The 19561-nt window shown below is 36.2% G+C and overlaps 1 protein-coding gene across 1 annotated transcript in view; it reads left to right on the plus strand.

The window, feature by feature from the left end:
* Nucleotides 1-11406: 11406 nt before the first annotated feature.
* Nucleotides 11407-19561, plus strand: part of LOC145267029 (uncharacterized) — a 107970-nt gene continuing 99815 nt past the window's right edge. Inside the window, exon 1 of the mRNA XM_080122959.1 lies at nt 11407-12025. The gene's annotated coding sequence lies outside the window, so the exon portion shown is untranslated. The remainder of the gene's footprint in view (nt 12026-19561) is intronic.

A 19561-nucleotide genomic window follows, 5' to 3' on the forward strand; every position in this document is an offset into this window, starting at 1 on the left:
CTTATCAAGGCCCGGAGGTCACTCAGGATAAGGGTTATTGCATTTACAGTAATCAATGAGATAGTATTGTAGTAATCATTAGTATTGGAGATTTGATAAAGTGTCTTACTTAAGGGGGCGGTTCATCAGGAGTTTGTTTATGTTGGACTTGAAGACGTCCAAGTTGTAGTCAGGTGGAAAACCGGCAAACGGAAGGGAGTTCCACAGGTGTACACTTCTAAGAAAGAAGCTTTGTTCATGGAATCTACGTTTGGATTTAGGCACAGTCAAAGAGTGGGAAAATTTTTGACAGTGGTTTCAGCTAGACGGGTGTTTCTCGTGAAAGATTAGCGAGGGGGGTCAGAGATTGGAGCTCAGACGAGCACTTGCCATGGAAATAACGATAAAACAAAGACAGGCTTGCAACATCTCTCCTGTGGGAGAGAGGTTGCAGGGAAGAGAAAGGGGCATCCCACACTAAGCCACGAAGCTTATTTTGTACTCTGTCAAGGCAGGATAGGCTGTTTTTAGCAGCTCCTGCCCAGATGTGGCAGCAGTACTCCATCGTTGGACGTACTTGGCTTTTATATAAATAGAGAATTGCATCAGCAGTGAGATATCTTCTGGAGCGGTAGAAGGATCCTACCATTTTTCCAGCAACCTTGGCAACTAACTTGATGTATGTGTTCCATTTAATATATTAATAATGTCAGAATTAGGAGAATGAACAATTCAATTGAGGAATTTTCTCTGTGTCGCAAAAAACGTGTTGAAACATGTGTAATATGTAGAATCCATGTGAGGACTCTCACATTTCTGAACACGTTTTGACGTCACAAAGAAAGGTAATTTACAATATATTCAGAGGGTCAGTTCATCTAGAATCAAGTTCGGAAGTGAAGAGACAGCAGTGGAGTTAGTTGAAACCCTTTTGGAAACGACCAGAAAGGGAAACAAGAAAATGTAACTCTGAAAGGCAATTGAATTCCTGATCATCAATCATCCAGCTGGGAGAATAAACATCATCATGTTATTTGTAACACTGTCCTTCAATAATGAATTTGTGCCCCCTACGTGTTAAAAGAAGCGTCATCACAGTTGTCGTCATGTACACATGTATAAATTTTGCATCGTCTGTACACGGTATTATAAATGTTGTATATGTCCTGTCACTACATGAGGGAAAGAGAGAGAGAGAGTGCCATAAAAAAAAATATATATATATATGTATATATATTTTTTTTTTCACAAGTGATGGTACGGCCCTTAACAAATTCGTCCCCTATTCTGAACACCACCGCCGAATCGACACGCCACACCATGAACAATACAGTTGACTCAACACACACGTTCCCAAGCAGCACCGCACAATCTCGCCAAATCAACGCATCATGATACAAAATAAACAGAGACACGTTCTCAAAGCAGTGATTTCAAAACCACTGAATCACTTATCGGCTTGTGTTTTACATAGCCGTTGGGTGAAACTAAATCGTCGCTTTAGGGTAAGATGGGTGTAGTTCATTAGTATACTTGATTTGTAATCGAAACGTCCCAGGTTCGCTTTTCACCGCAGGTAGGCCCTACACATATGCTTGTACACTTCCGTGCATTTTCAGCACATGTCCCCGATATGCACACCCACTATTTAAGAGTCCAATGTGAACAAATTCTTGTTGAGATGCCCTCTTAAAAGGAAAACCTTCTCCTTCCTTGATAGAGTTCAAAATAGACTACATTGCCTAGTAGGGGATGCTCTTTTCTCTTCCCTGTAACCTCTTTCTCACAGAAAGGACGTTGCGAGTCTGTCTGTGCTTTATCGCTATTTTCATGGCAGGTGCTCGCTTCAATACGGGTCTGGAACAGGGAGCATGCCTTTTCCACAAGCGCTGATAGGAGCTCAACGAATACTCAGCAGATAGCAGCGATCAGGCTGGATTTGATGTTGTAGGAAGTCATGTTGGTGATGTTTTCGACGTATGACCAAACTATGTAGCCCAGCGGGTTCAGGTCAGGGAGGAGGGGGACAGTAAGAGAAGGGTACAAAGCCATAATACTCCTTCTGAAGCCAAGCGTAGGTCTCTTTGGAGTCCTGCTGCCACACCCAGTGTCTGCCAGCAGCCACCTGATCGCACTAGGGAATCACCACACTTTGCAGTACATCCAGGTGCACTTTGGTGTTTGGCTATGAGATAGCATGGTGTAGCGCTTACTAGAAACCCCACCAAAGACTATAACCATAGCTGGAAACTTTGTTTTCATTACTATGGGCATGTCCTTGTTATTTGTAGCAATTCAGTGATGCATTTTGAGGGTGCTGGCAATGGTCCTGTTGTCATAACTTGGATCGGTAGAGAGCATGAGTTGTACAGCAGCACATCTCCGGTCTCGCTTGTTGAACATTGTGTCACTTTCAGACATGATAGAAGGCTCCTACAGCTCTTAAGATTTGAACACAACTGGCCAACTAGTAGATGGTCCGCAACAAGAAAATGAAAACTGGTTTTTATCAAATGGAAATGGAATCATGTTGTCTTTTCTAGGGCAACAATTTTATCATTCCACCCAGTAGTTTATCTATTATCAGCTTTCCTGTGTCTTATGAAATTCCAGGACATAAATTCATCAGGTCTAGTGGAGTATCCAGCTGAGTGCTGTTATTTGAGGTAGCACCACTAGGAGATGGTGCATTATTCATTGTATGAGCTAGTACAGGGGCTGGCAACCTTCAGCACGCAGACCAAATCCAGCCCTGGAGTGAATTTTATTTGGCCCGTCACCTTACTTGAGACATGATATAATTTATAAAATTATTTTGTAATTTTCTTTTTATTCCTATAGTAAAATAAGTTGGTTGGTTTGTTGTTTTTGTTTTACGGCATATCAACCCTTTTCAGGTTATTTAATGCTGAATCCAAAGATTTTGAAGAAAAACTTTTAATAGAATATATTTGTTGTTTTCAAGTCGGTTTCTATTTAACCCATAGTTGGGACCCTAATAGATACTACCAACTGGGTCAGAATGGACCTGGGAGCAATGGCAATTAAAGGGTGGCTCCACACTTCCCAAAGCCCGCAAGCTGGGGCCTCACCACTGGATATAGTTTAAGGTCATATCCAGGACCGTAAAATAAGTGCTATCATTCAAATGTAATCATTTTATATTCAAACGTACAAAAAATTTATTTACATATTTAATAAAATTGTTGTCCTCCATGACAATATAGCCAAAATTGTTGTCCTCCATGACAATATAGCCAAAATTGTTGTCCTCCATGACAATATAGCCAAAGATATTTGGGTTCTTTCTTACTTTCTATCATCACACAAATGATATGACAAGTTGACAGGTCCATTTCGTGAAATCATCCGTCCATTTCGTGAAATCATCCGTCCATTTTGTGAAATCATCCGTTCATTTCGTGAAATCATCCGTTCATCAAACGTAAATAAAATAAATTTGCAAACGCTGCTCAAGTGTCAATGTCTTCATGATGAATTGCCAAACCAAGCTGAACTCAAAATTATCGATAGTTGCCAAATCTGCAATCAAAGAAAATAGTTTCTGTTATAAGGGGCATAACTACGTATCGAACTGGATACAAAACAGTATATAAAAGAGCGGCTATTTTAAGGTAGAGGCGTCTTGTCTTGTTTGCAGCCTTGCGTCCTACCAGTCTCGCGTCTTACACTCTACAAGTGTACTCCGGTTAACCAAGCTTCCCAGGGACGAGCTTTTAGCTCTCACATGCTAAGTTCCTTTTTCTTTACTTTCATTTACATTTATCTAACTTCAAAAGCAAGTAGCCATTTTGCATTTGTATTATTGCGTATTCCATTTTGTCATACTATTATATACCGTTGAACAGGATATAACAGTTTCCAATGAGTTTACTGCTTCTTAAAAAAATCGGTTCTCCTTCGTTATGAAAGTGAAATCCGACAGCGGAAAAAAATTAGTTTCATTAGAAAAACAATAACAATTTCAACAATAAGTAAATGTTACCTAATTGTTATGTCACAATTAATTAAATATTTCTGGAATATTACATTTGTACATTTGTAGATGATTGAGTGACATCCACTATTAATTGTAACAAGACCGTCCGAGTTAGTTCCCCTGAGTGGATGCTATTAATACACACTTGAAATTTTTTCAAAAAATATTTTCATTAATAATTAATTTTCTATCTCAGGGGTCGGCAACCTACGGCACGCGTGCCACACATGGCACACCAAGCAATTTTCAATGGCATGCCAAGCCCTCAGCTCCCAAGCTCCAATATAGCCGAGAATATAGAATTGGATCGCCAATTATGAAAATAACTTAAACAAAATTCAATTCTATAGCTGAGAGCAACGGGGAGAAGAAAAATTGATTCTACGCGCGCTGCCAGGGCCAATAAAACCATGAGAAAGGAGAACTGGCATCACACAGGCTTCGATGGCATAGTCATACGAGTTGCAGATGATTGTCGATTCATTGATTGTTGAGCGGCGAAATATGGTGCATCAGCGGCGAGCGGTTATAATAGGTAAAATCACGGATCCCATTAATAATAAAAACTTTACAAAAACTTTTAAGAAACTGTTTTTTTCACATTATTTATAAACTTTGATATTATTGTATATTTTACAAAACATTAAGAACAGATATATTGACCTTGATTGCTATAAAATATGAATGTTGGCACATTGAATGATTTGAAACCCTAGGTCAGTCGGTCCTGGATATGACCTTAAACTATATCCAGTGGTGAGGCCCCAGCTTGCGGGCTTTGGGGAGTGTGGAGCCACCCTTTAATTACCATTGCTCCCAGGTCCACTCTGACCCGGAGTGGTAGTACTTGTTAGGGTCCTAACTATGGATTAAATAGAAACAGACTTGAAAACAACAAATATATTATATTAAAATATTTTTCTTCCGAATCTTTAGATTCGGCATTAAATAACCTGAAAAGGGTTGATATGCCATAAAACAAAACCAACCAACCAACCAACCTAAGTCAGTCGGCACACAGTTAGCAAAAAGTTGCTGACCCCTGTTCTATCCTATCGTTTTTCATGATTTTTGGATATTTTCATTACTGCGACATGACGGTTTGGTAGATACCATTGGTTTTGAACTTTTGCTGCACTAACAAAGAAGAACCGGTATTTGGCTATCCTCCTTTAATCAGCATAGCTTTTTGGTCTTCATGCTCCAAAAGATTGGCAACCCATGAGCTAGAATCAATATTTGGGCTTCAATTATTATGTTATTTTGAATATTTGGTCAATGCTTACTTATAGGCTGAAGCATTCTCATGTAAAGTTTTTTCTGTCAAAACATTTTTTCCTTCGTCCATCCATCCAGCATGGCCACAGCCGAGATTGAACTCACTACACAAGTTTTTAGTGTAATTCAAATCTTGTTGGTAGCTGAATACTTGATGTTTCGCCAGGGCTATCAAAGGTATTTTTTATCGTGACGCCATCACTAGACGGAGTGCCTACCACAGCTTAAGAGAGTCTCATCTACCTTCGAGAGAAGGATAGACCACGCCAGTTTCTCAACCTGGTATTTTACATTGCGGTACATGCAGCGCCTCACCTTCCCAAATGGGCAACCATCTGGTATTGGCCAGGCTCAATGTTGCTTAACTTCGGTGATCTGGCAAGAACCGGTGTGTAAACGTGGTTTTTTCATGGATTTCGATGGCAATAAAAATATAGGAGTGTGAAATATTCGTTGACCATCATTCAATCCCGGGCAACGTCGGGTCTCCCTGCTAGTACTATATAATAATAATTTTTGTACAATTATAATGGTCATGGATAGTGTATGAGTTATGTTATGCAAGTGCATGAAGAAAGGGTATCATGTGTAGTTTCAGATAACTTCTTTATGATTTGTTTTCGTTAACTGAAAAGAAGTTTATATAAAATAATTTTTTAAAAGGAAACAGTACGTTCTCTAGATTGCAAAGTAGATTAACATATATTTTGGACTAAGTTACTGCATGGAGGCATGTGAAGCTTCCTCTCGGGTGATTTCACGGATTTCGATGACAATAAAAATATAAGAGTGTGAAATATTCATTGATCATCATTCAATCCCGGGCAACGTCGGGTCTCTCTTTGTTGTTGAGCCGTCCGCCTAAATAATTAAATGCTATCTACTTTGAATCCTTACGGTATTGTCTCATTGGCGACCTTTTCTACTCAAGGGGTCATTGAGCCTTTATAAATGGCGTCTACCTTAGTAAAAAGGTGTTTTTTCCTGATCAAAGTTCGCTATGTCTATTTAGCTAGAGAGATATTACATTGACGATGGGATCGAACAAACAAACAAACAACTATAATATGTATATAATATAGACAACAACGAGTAATACTCCATATTCTATGCAAAAAAAATATTGCTGCTTCTGCACTATTGGAACGAGACTATCTAGTCACTAAATTGTTTCAACTGATATTTTTTTGTCAATTCTAATAAGTTACAATGGTAGCTTCCAAATTATGCAGTCGGAATTACCTGAATATTACTAAATTGCCGCCATATTTGTTTAATTCGAACGAAAAATTACCTCCCTTTTGAACTCTCCTGTGTTTTACGATCGTTTATATCAAGTTCTATTTTTTATTTTCTTTAATAAAAAATTTTCTAATCAATTTTCGTAATTTATGCAGATACCATTGTTTTCATGTGAACTTCGGTTTTACGATTTCCGAAAATCTCGTCCCAATTCTGTAGAAGCAACAAAATATTAGGTTAATATCTTTAAAATAAATAAAGAAATGTATCGCACAATGTGTGTCATTTGGTTGAGAAATATTTTTTCCGTGGTAGTGGGGCACTTTCATTCGTTTTACTCTAAAAGACAAAATTTATTTATCCTTGGACTCTATCGCCCACTAATGTCTAATAATAAAAATCATGAGCCATGGTATCTAATAGACAGCAATTAAGTTGTACTGAATGAATCCAAGTTCCGTTCTGCTAGATCTACAGCAGATGTGCTTACAGTTATATCTCATAGGATTAGCAAATCTCTCGACGGAGGCAACCTTTCTAGGGCAATTGCTCTTGACATATCTAAGGCCTTTGATAGGGTATGGCATAAAGGTTTACTTCATAAGATCTCTAGCTATGGTATAGCTGGAAATGTCTTCTCAATTATTAAATCATTTCTTTCTGATAGGTTCATAAGAGTAGTAGTTGAGGTGCAAAAATTAGAAGCTCACAGTATTAATGCTGGAATCCCTCAGGGATCCATCCTGGGCCCAACTCTTTTCCTGGTCTACATTAATGATCTTCCAAATCACATCCTTACATCATTTGTAGACATTTATGCTGATGACACATTACCATTTATGGTAGCACATCTAAGACAGTAAACGACCAAGTTCTCTCCGATTCTCTCTCCTCTGATCTTGAGCACGTGGTACAATGGGGAAAGGAGTGGCTGGTTACTTTTAATGCATCTAAAACCAAGCTTATGGTATAGCTGGAAATGTCTTCTCAATTATTAAATCATTTCTTTCTGATAGGTTCATAAGAGTAGTAGTTGAGGGGCAAAAATCAGAAGCTCACAGTATTAAAATCATGAGCTATGGTACCGAAGGTGCTGCACCAGATTGAATTAAATCCATCCTATCTAATAGACAGCAATAAGTTGTACTGAATGAATCCAAGTCTTCTTGGGTGAATGTGACCGGTGGGATTCCTCACGGCTCAGTCTTGAGACCATGTCTTTTTGTGATCTTCATAAACGATATTACAGAGGCTGTTAACTGTGGCATTAAAATCTATGCAGTTGACACTAAAATTTACACCAAGGTTGACTCAATCACAAACTGCCTGCAATTCTAGCAAAATATTGTTAATCTACTTCAGTGGTCACAACAGTGGCAGTTCATTTTCCACCCAACTAAATGCCATATACTACGTCTTAGCAAGAAATAGGAATACATGATGGGCTAGGTGTGTCAGGATTTGGAGGGAATTTTTGACACCTCTAACACAAAACTGCAAATAAAATTTTTAAAACTCGTAATTTCTCTTTTTAAAGTGGGTTGTTTATTTTCTTTATGGAATACACTTCCAAAATAAACTATTAAAGTTGTTTAAAAAATAATAGAAATATTATTTTTTATTTTTTAAAAAACAGTGTTTACAAAGTGCTTGCGCGCGTTCATGCAACCATTTTTTTTTTTTACGTAATTTTTTTTTTATTTTTTTATTACATTTTCACCCCAAACGAGGCACATTGCCACTTTGGTGTAGGGGGGGCTACTATGAGGGGCAACAACTACTGGGGCACTATGTAGGGATTTGGGCAGCAAGATGTCTGTTCTCGTTGCACTTGAACTTCTGCACGTCAGTACAGTTGGGGAAGCAAGGACCTGGAATGGAATTCCAAAGTCTAGCGGTTCTGGGGAAGAAAATACTGGAGTAGAAAGATCTTTTACATCTAGGGATCTCTACAGTGTAGGGGTGGGATTTTGCGAATTGAATTTTACGAGTTAAATTTTTGTAAAAACTTTAAAAATCTATCAAAATTTTTCTATTGGTTCAATTTTTACGATATTTTCACGTTCAATGTGAAATTTTATGCTCTTTCCAATAAACTGAATATAATATTTTAGACAAACGTTTGTTTTTAATTCACCCCCCCCCCCATTTTGAAATGTCTATTAAAATGAAAATAATTAATTTTCTCACCTCAAATTTATATATCACAAATTGAAGATAAAAGATCAATAAATAAAATAAGCTAATTTAAAACAAAAACAAAAGAACAGTTATTTGCAAAATAACCTGTAAAGTCCAAAGTTTAAAACCTTTTTTTTAAACCACGTTGAATTTTTCTTTTTAAGTGAAACCTTATAATCTTGTCATATTATCCAGAAAATTTTGTAGAATTACGATAATTTGTTCGATTTCATTCAATGTTTTTTTTTTTAGATATTTTAAAAAAAAAAAATTCACTCCATAAAGAAGAAATAAAATATATTAAATCAAAAACTCTTGTATTTCTTTGAGAAAAGAAAAAAAAATCTAAAATTCCTCAAGTGTTTTTTTTTAATGGAAAAAACTGATAAGTAAAATGTGATTAGTTTTCAAGCAGTCAACGTTTACTTGAAAAAATAAATAAATATTTACCTTTACTTTATAGTTAACAAAACACCCTCCCCATCCCATGTTAAGAATGGCTTTCTAAATAATAACATTATTGTTTCAGCACGGTACCTTTTCTGCATAAGCAGCCAATGTTTACTTGAAAAAAATAAATAAATAAATATTTACCTTTACTTTATTGTTAACAAAACATCCTCACCTATCCATGTTAAGAATGGCTTTCTAAATAATAACATTATTGTTTCAGCACGGTACCTCTGAAGAAAGGGTTGGTGCCCTCAGAGCTAAGTTAAAATCTTTATCCATAACTGTTGAAATATATCTTGTCTTAATTTTGCCAATTTTTGTGTATTAATATATATATATATATATATATATATATATATATATATATATATATATATATATATATATATATATATATATATTTATATATATATATTTATTTATCTTTGTTCTCTTATTGCAGTCTTACTAAAAATCGACATACCTTAACATTACTTATCATGTCTTATTACTGGTGTTTTAAACTTTTTTGTTAAATACGCGAATATGTTGTTTTTACGTCCTTCTATCCATCTGTATTTCAAAACAGGAAGAAACACTGATTCGGTGCTTCGCTAACATGTAACAATGGTTACGTAATGGCGGTCCTTTCAAATAGTTGTTTAAAAAAATTCTTTTATTTAAAAAATACATGGAATATAAAATATAAATATGAACAAATTCTCATAAATGAAGAATGGAAGCATCCATTGATTAGAATTTTATATAGGTAAATGATTTTTTTTTAATTTATATATATTTATCATTTTTAGATTAAGTTAAAATTCGTTGAATTTTGTGAAATCTTTCTTAAAGAAAACCGATTTAAAAAAAAAAAAGATTGTATCTTTTTCGATAAAACCTTTTATTATTTTGAAGTTTGGTCTTTGCTCCTTTTATTGAAAAAAAAAATTAGGGTTTAAATTACATTATTCATATTGTAATAAGCTTTGAAAGATAGGGAGTCTATTTAATCACTCTTTTTTTTAATGACGAATTCTGACACTCCTAATGATGGGCACAGCTTCTTTAGCAACCACAGAGGTAGAAAAAGATCGAGAGGTACACATTGATTCATGTCTGTGTTTCCAGACACCTAGTCTTAAAACAGCAGCTGCAGCTAACAAGTTGTAGGTACATGTCCGTGTTCGTTTATATACATGGACCATGTTGTGTTCTGGTCTCTCTATAAGTGACTGATCCGTCCAAAGCTAGAATATGCCACATCAGCATGGTCATCACAATATGTGTGTGACATTGGAACCATAGAAGCGAAGCAGAGGAGGGCTATAAAATGGGTCCCAGATCTGCATGATCTGTCCTACGAGAAGCGACTGAAGCAACTGGATCTTTCAACTCTGGTGTTCTGTCGAATGAAAGAGGATGCCATCCAAGTTTTCAAATATCTGCATGGGGAATACGACAGGGACGCTGGGAAAATGGTGGGATCCTTCTACCGCTCCAGAAGATATCTCACTACTAATGCAATTCTCTATCTGTATAAAAGCCAAGTACGTCCAAGGATGGAATACTGCTGCCACATCTGGGCAGGAGCTGCTAAAAACAGCCTATCCTGCCTTGACAGAGTACAAAATAGACTTTGTGGTTTAGTGGGAATGCCCCTTTCTTTTCCCTGCAACCTCTCTCCCACAGAAGAGACGTTGCGAGCCTGTCTTTGTTCTATCGTTATTTCTATGGCAGGTGCTCGTCTGAGCTCCAAGCCCTCGCCCCCCCCCCTTGCCAATCTTTCACGAGAAACACCCGTCTGGCTGAAACTACTGTCAATAATTTGACCCACTCTTTATCTGTGCCTAAATCCAAACGTAGATTCCATGAGCAAAGCCTCTTTCTTAGAACTGCACGCTAGTGGAACTCTCTGCCGCTTGCATGTTTCCACCTGACTACAACTTGGACGTCTTCAAGTCCAACATAAACAAACTCCTGACAAACCGCCCCCTTAAGTAAGACACTATATCACAACCCCCAATACTAATGATTACTACAGTACTATCTCATTGATTACTGTACACGCAATAACCCTTATCCCTGAGTGGTCTTCGGGCCTTGATAAGTGGTGACCCCTATGTAAAAAAAAAAAAAAAAAAAAAAGATGCTTCCTTTGAAATAAGATTGTAGGACCCGTGGGCATTCCTTGTGTTTGAATAACCAGCAACATCGGAAGGGGGCAACTGGGTTTGTTTGAGCACACTTCTTCTCCCAACTTTTAGTGAACGCGCGGCGCGGCGTGGCGCGGCGGCGCGGACCTAGCTACTCGAAGAAGTGCAGACTGCAGAGTCACTCAAAACCTTCAAAACCAGACTAAACAAACATTAAAGAAATCGCCCGCTTCGCTTTGACTACAAATCTAGAGTTGATGTGTATTGAGAGACTGTAATCTCGGGTGTATAGGCCTGTGTTCATTCTCACCGTATATTATCGTTATTGTATTGACGGTCTCAAACCCTACAAACACTATCGGTTTAAATGAACCAAGGGAGATAACAAAATGTCAAAAAAAAAGTTGTCTTCCTTTTTTACAATGAGAGTTATCTTCCTTGACATACGGGCATTTTAAAGATGGCGTCTCCTATGTTTTTAAAACCATTCTTTTATTATTGTGCTTGTCGTTATTATTGTTTCGTCTGTGTTTGACGACTCTTATAGTTTTTTTTTTTCGGTGGTGGGAGTCCCCATCTATCCACACCGACGTGTCACCCCAATCCAGCTAGAGACCCTCCCCAAAAGAGAAATGAAATCCTTTGTTTCGCGTATTCCTTCTTTTCTATGCAATGACCAGGTCCAACGCAAAGACCAGGACAATTTGTGGCAAGTGACGTGAAAGCGACCAAAAATCGATCTAAAACAAAAAGAAAGGTAAATATATATATACAATATTTTATTTATTAATTCTAAGAGAATATAAATATTTTTTTTAATTTTCAATAATAACATTCTATTTACGAAATTATACCCCCCCCCCCATTTTCCCTGCTAAATGGGTTCAATTACACTGTAGGGACTGTTAAAATACCTCCCCCATTTTTCTTGGTTGCTGACCAATTTTTTTTTTTTAATATTTAAAATAAATAAAATTAATATTTAGTCTTGAATCTGCATTTCTTAACCAAAAATAAAATTTTAGCTTTTAAGGTTTAGAAAATCGAATTATAATTAAATATTTTAATCACTGGCGGCCATTTATTTTCTGACAAAAATAAATAAAAATAATAATCAAAATAAATTTCGATAAGTTTGTAGTTTAACATCCTTAGTTAAGTTAAAAAAAAAAAATGAAATTCTACTTTTTTAGGAGATTACATTTAACACCCTGAAAAACTTAGCAGAAAAAGAAAAACAATTATTTTAAAATTAAAAGTGTAGGTTAGTTTTATTATATAAATTTAACATAGGCTGCTGGCTGCCCCCTCCCCATTCCAACGTTTTAGGGCAGTTAACATTTTGTTTTTTAACCACTAACCAAAGTCCTAGCAATGAGATTGTAAAATCAGATTAACCGCCTAAAAAATACAATACCTGCAGGCAGAACCTGCACCTATCTACAAAAAAAAAAAAAAAACAGAATTTATCTCCCATAGCTTTTTGTTTTACTTTTCACCAAAAATTTTCAGGGTGGTCGTTCCGTTCATATGTAATCGCCTAAGTGGAATTTCATTTTGGATGGGGTGGCGGTGGTGTTGGTGTTGTGGAATCTACAATATTTTTTTTTCTTTTTGCAGACATATAATGACTATGGCATCTCCCCCCCTCCCCCCCCCCAAAAAAAAATTGCTTCAATTATATTATAGGGACTGTTGAAATATCCCCGTATTTATTATTATTTTGTAACAAAATATTTTATAAAAGTAATATTTCGTCTTAAGCTGTATTTTTTATCAAAAAACTAATTTATTAAAATCTTGAAAATCGAACTTTTAATTAAAATGTTTTAATCGCTGGCGGTCATGTTTTTTTTTGTTTGTTTTTTTTTTACATTTTATAACAGCAAAACATTTTTTTTTTTTTTTAAATGTGAATTTAAACATAAATAAAAGGGTAAATTTTAAGACGTGCTCCAACATATTCTAAACACTCCAACCCCCTCATATTAAGAACGGCTTTCGTATTAAACACCACCACCCCCAACCTTGAAAGCCGTTATTAACATGGGGAGGTTGGAGGTGTTTATTCCGAAAGCCGTTCTTAATATGGGATGGTTGGGGGCGTTTATACTATGCTGGGGCAGGTCGTAAAAAAATACCAGTGACAGGTACTTATGCAAAGAAGGTACCGTGCTGTAATAACGTTATTATTTAGAAACCCATTCTTAACATGGGGAGGGTATTTTGTAACTATTCTGTACCTTCACCTAACAATTTATTAAAAAAAAAAAAAATATCGTAAAACGGTAATCTCCAAAAATATCGTTAGGGCTTACAACATGGCCGCCAGAAGAGTCACGTGATCCGGTTGATCCAAAACATGAATCGCCGTATTACGAAACTGAAAAACGCAAATTTAAAGCAAACTTTGACAAACAAGCATAATAATTAAGTACAAAAACAGTTTTTCAATATCATAATAATAAATAATTTATTTAGAAGAAAAATTCCGCCTAAAATTCTGATACACCTAGTCGACCACTTGTTTGTTCTGAATAAAATACTTTTTATAAACACTGTTTTAACTAAAAACAACCTAAGATTGTTTCTCAAAGTTTGCCTATTTTTATAACAACATTATATGAACAAAAAATTAAATACAAACAAATTGTGATTGTTTGTCAAAGTTTGCCTTCAAGGCTGCGTTTTCCATTTGCACGATTCATGTTTTGGATCAACCGGATCACGTGACTCTTCTGGCGGCCATGTTGTAAGCCCTAACGGTATTTTTGGAGATTACCCCTTTCTCTGTATAAGTACCAAATAATTTTTTTTTTTTTTTTACTCCAAATTATTTTTTCGGACATTTAAGCAGTATAGACAGCAAAACGAAAAAGTGGTTAAAAAAAAAAAACAAAAACAAATATATAACAAATAAATGTTACCAAAGGCAAGATAAGTTAATCTTATCTACTGAGATAAGTTTTGTGTTTTATTTTAAAGCGTTTATTTACTTCGAAATGCAGGTAGTGTTGAGTGCTTATGTTAGATTGGGAACAAAATCGTTGTCCTGAAACGGTCATCTTGGGAGTCTCAGTAATCGCTCAAAAATTGAAAGTCAAACAAAATATTGGTGGAAACCCAACCAATAAATGTCACCATGCGACTTGAGCAATTATCTAAACTCTCCAAATGACTGTCTCATGTCAGCCATTTTGTCTTGTTCTAACTTAAGCACTTGACACTTCTTGTGCTTCAAAGTAAATAAACGCTTCAAAATAAGTTAAAACATGAAAAAAATATCCAGGTAGGTAGAAGAGTAACTTATCTTGCCTTTGGTAACATTTATTTGTTGTATATTTGTTTATTGACCACTTTTTCGTTTTGTCAGTTAGTGCAAAATGGCGGTGTTATAACACGATCAGCCGGTCATTGGCGTGTGACTGACTTCACGTGTTACACTAATTGTCTTAGAAACGGTCTCAGGAAGACGTGAAGATGGCCAGTCATTAGGGTCTGTGTATCAAGAAGAAAATCATACCTGAGATGTTGGATGTGGGTGTGGCTCCTTTATTTTCTCAAGATGACCTCTTCACCCTGGTAGCATTCTGGTTGGAATTTTCTTTCTTCGTCCTCTGGATCGCTTCGTTGTTTGATGGAGGCATTCATGGCAGGCTCAATAAAACACAACACAACACAATCGTAATATTCATGATTCATAATTAACTATTTATTATACAAAAGAAATATATGTTACAAAAACAATTTGCACTTTACATGTCCTACAATTATTAACTAACTATACTTAACTAGTGCTGAGGAGAGACAGAAATATGTGTGCTCACCCCATGTCATCTGGCCGAAAAAGAGAGCGATCTAGAAAGGGAATTCTGGGATTGCATTTCTTTGTATCTCTATGCTTATGGCCAAATCACCACTCGGCCATGCTGTAGAGTGTGTTAGCAACCGTGAGATATCGTGTCACAGTGTATTCATTGGATTTTCTTGGGAATTTGGGCTTCATAAGCGATCCCCCAACCATATGCAAGTCTCGATTAGGGAAGAATGGCTTTTGGAGCTGTTTTAAGGCGCCAAACATTCACCTTTCGCACCTACCCATTCTGTTTGAAACCGTATCGCAATGAGAACACATGATGTAGGAGTTTGCTTTTGGACTATTTTGTAGACCAGTAGGGGCACTTCCCTACTGACTAGCCCAGGTATATCAAACCTTTTGATACCCCGAATGGCTAGATCATGCCACTGACTCTGCTATTGATTGTCACGGGTGGACAGCATTGATGTCTGATACAGTTAACGTCATTGGAGCCAGCTCAACCCACCCTGGATGAACGCTGCTAAAAATTAACAAAATGCCTTTTTTTTTTTTTTTTTTTTTTTTCCCCCCTTTCAATGAATTTACAGGCAAAAGTATTAGAACATACTAGTAGTGATGGGACGATGGCATTATTTTTTCCCCCGATTCCAATACAATTACTGATTCCGATTCTTTATAAATCTCTAAATATTTAATTATAGAGTTCTTAGTCCCCCCCCCCCTCACTCTCCCTGATTACTGTGAAAACACGTTAAATGTGCAGATATTTTCTCAAACGTAAAACCAAATTATTCTTTCTAGTTTTTGCTAAATCCTACCCTCTGATGAGAAGGAAAGTATTTCTTCGAATCTGCAGATTAAGGCCTATCCACTTATTTTGTGCTTCTTTTTCAAAGTGTTTTTAACATGTTTTATTAACTACTTGTTCTTATATATATATATATATATATATATAAGCAGGGAGACATGCTGCCCAATCAATGAATGTTTCATCCTCCCATATTTTATTGTCATTGAAATCGGTGAAATCACCCATTTTTCAATCAAGTCGATTGCCTGTTTTAGTTGAGGACCCTCCACAGTGCACCAGGAGGAAGCTTCACATGTCTCTCTGCAGTGACTTAATCCATAATGTATCGTAGTTTACATTCTACTGTAGATTTAATAAAATTATTTTTATTAATAACTAGCATTTCAACCTGGCGTTGCCCGGGTGTTTGGATGTGTATGTTGAGCAAAAAAAACAAAAAAAAAAAAAGCGGTTAATTTTTTTAAAATTTGACCCCTATTATAACCCTTTAAAATTTATTGTTTTGGGCTCAAATTAAGTTAGATCCATGTCCAAGGAACCTATATCAAAAATTTCAAGTGTTTAGACCTAAAATTGTCGAAGGAGTTTGGTAGAGTTCTCAAAGGTCAAATCTTTGAACTTTAACCCCTTAACAGCCAAATTTCTGGCCGAAAACCGATCACAAAGATTTTCCCAAATCTCAGTACCCTGTATATCAAATTTCGAGTCTGTAGACTTAAAATTGACAGTTATTGCATAGGAAAATGTACACACACACACAGACACATTCACTTTTATATATATATGTGGCTTGAATTAAAATTAAAAATGCAAAAGTCAAGTGTCATGGTTACCGTAAAAACACTTTGTGCAGATATTTTCTCAAACGTAAAACCAAATTGTGGGGGATGATTTATAGATTTTTTTTTTTTTTCTTAATTCAGTTTTCACCCCAAACAAGGCGTAGTGCCGCTTTGAAGTAGGGGGCTACTATCAGGGACATAAGTTGCAGGGATATTATGAAGGGAGATGAGTAGCAAGATGTCTGTTCACATTACACTTGAACTTCAGCATGTCAGTACAGTTGGGAAAGCAGAATCCTGGAAGGGAGTTCCAAATTCTAGCAGTTCTGGGGAAGAAACTATTAGAGTAGAAGGCTTTCTTACACCTATGGATCTCTACTTTGTAAGGGTGGGATATAGCTGCTTCTCGGGTTTGTCAGGGAATTTATATCGAGGGGGTACAAGGGTGTGTAGTTCGTCAGAGCATTCACCATTAAAGTACTTGTAGAACAGGCAGAGGGATGCAACATTTCGTCGATGGGACAGAGGCTGAAGCTTAGATGACAGTTTAGGACCTTATCATGTTGGCAACTCTCTTTTGAACCCTGTCCCAGATGCACCAGCCCAAATGTGACAACAGTACTCCATACATGGGCGAATGGTGGCCTTGTAGAGGTACAGGATACTTTCGGGCATAAGTAGTTTTCTAGCATGGTAGAGAGAACCCACCTTCTTTGCAGCAGTCTTGGCAATGGTTTCAATGTATTAAACTTTCAGGTGGTAGTTTAATACCAATATTTTTTTTTTTTTTTAACATTACTACCAACAGTGGAAGATTTTGTTTTAACAACAAAAGGAAAATCAAAAGAATCATTCTTGGCATCAGAAAATAAGCACAATTTTTTTTTGATACTCCCAAAAGTTCACATTTTTCTGATTCCGATTAATCATCCAAATACTACGTACTAGTAGCAGGGATGAGAGTCCTGTCTTCAGCAGAATTCTGTTAATTTTTCTTTCTTTTTTTTTTTTTTTTTATATTTAATTCAGAAAACGTGGATTTCTTTTGATCGTATACCACACATACGAGGTGCCTTGAATAAGTTTCAGGCATTTAAAATTGTTGTAAAAAAAATTCAGTTTGTTATTGCTATGCATCTTATGAGATGACTGACCAATTTTTATGATTTCAGATTCAAATAAAACAGCTACAGCAGAAATCGGAATACACGCTACTAAAGCCTGATCTTCACAGCTGGTGAATTCCCCCCCCCCCAAAAAAAAAATCTGGACATGAGGACACCTTAGAAGAACGATATTCAATAAAATTCTGTTTTAAAGTTGGAAAAAAAATTGCCACAAAAACGTATGGAATGCTTCAGACTGCTTTTGGAACATCTTTTATGAATCGAGCATCAGTTTTTGAGTAGCATAAGAGATTCAAGGAGGGCAGGGAGTCTGTGAGAGATGATGAGAGGTGTGGGAGAAGTAAGGAAGTTAGAACATCAGAGGTGATTGGCCAAATAAAGAATTTCATAGATAAAGACCGTCGTGTGTCTATAGAGAAAATAAGTCTACAGTCTGATGTCAATATGGGTAACTTTACACATAATTATTCACGAGGAACTGAAGATGCGGAAGATTTGCATGAATGCACCAGTCCACAACTTCATTCATGTCACAGACTATTGGACTAAGATGGGCATCAAGATAATACTTCACCCTCCCTATAGACCAGACCTGTAGGTTGTTTACATTTTAAGTAAAAAATGGAAATCAAAATGATGAATTGCCAATTAGAGATTATTAAATATACAGGGTGTCCGTAAAGTTACTATACAGTCTTATACTTATATAATCTTATAGACTGTATAGTAACTTTACGGACACCCTGTATATATATATATATATATATATATATATATATATATATATATTAGTGATGGGACGATTCCAATATATTTCCTGATTCCGATGCAATTACCGATTCTGATTCTTTCTAAATCTTTAAATATTTAACTTTAAAATTATTTTTCCTGAATACTGTAAAAACACGTTAAATGTGCATATATTTTCTCAAATATAAAAACACACTTGGGATGGGGTGAGAGGGGGGGGGGCTATATATTTTAGTTTTACTATTAGCTTAAAACGAATAAACATTATTTTATTATTACTACCAGCCATGGAAGATGTTGTTTTTTTTAAATACATTGTCTTGTCGCCTGCTTGAGATTAGATTTTTCACAAACGATTTCCAAGTTTTCCTGTCTGGACATTTTTGCTAGGAAAGCAACCTGTCATAGACGTGCATCAGAAGCAGAGATACGTCATTGAAATCTTCCACGCAGAAAAATTAAACTAATCTACATTCACTGGCACCTGTCGAACATTTATAAAGTCTGTGTAGTTGATATAAGCACAGTTAAGAGATGAGTTTCTCTATTTCAGAGTACCTATTTACAATACTTCCCCACGGGACAGAGTTAGACACTAGATATGGAGAAAAGGAACAAAAATAAAAGAAATTGTTTCAGTCATGAAGGATTTCTCCTCCGCTGACAGAGAACAAGAAATTGAAGTGTAGCATCTGAAGAACAGATACTACACTTTCTCTATTTCAGATGTGAGTGACAAAGCAGGCTTCGGATTTTATGACCAAGGCATTGTTCATAGCTAACGAAAGTACATTCAGAATGCTGGTGACTATGTAGAGAGAAATAAATTCTGGCATACAAAAGATTGTTCGTTTTAATGGTACCACTCCCGTTTTTGTAGCTCTTCAACTTTTGAGTTATAAAAATAGGAGGCTTTACTTTTTAGAATGACAGTTATGATAAAACGTGCTCAAGACACCCATGCATATAGCCATCCTTCATCGCTGACAAAAATGCTTACAGA

Source organism: Euprymna scolopes, chromosome 42, assembly GCF_053919585.1.
Source record: "Euprymna scolopes isolate OS-2025 chromosome 42, ASM5391958v1, whole genome shotgun sequence".
Classification (NCBI taxonomy): domain Eukaryota; kingdom Metazoa; phylum Mollusca; class Cephalopoda; order Sepiida; family Sepiolidae; genus Euprymna; species Euprymna scolopes.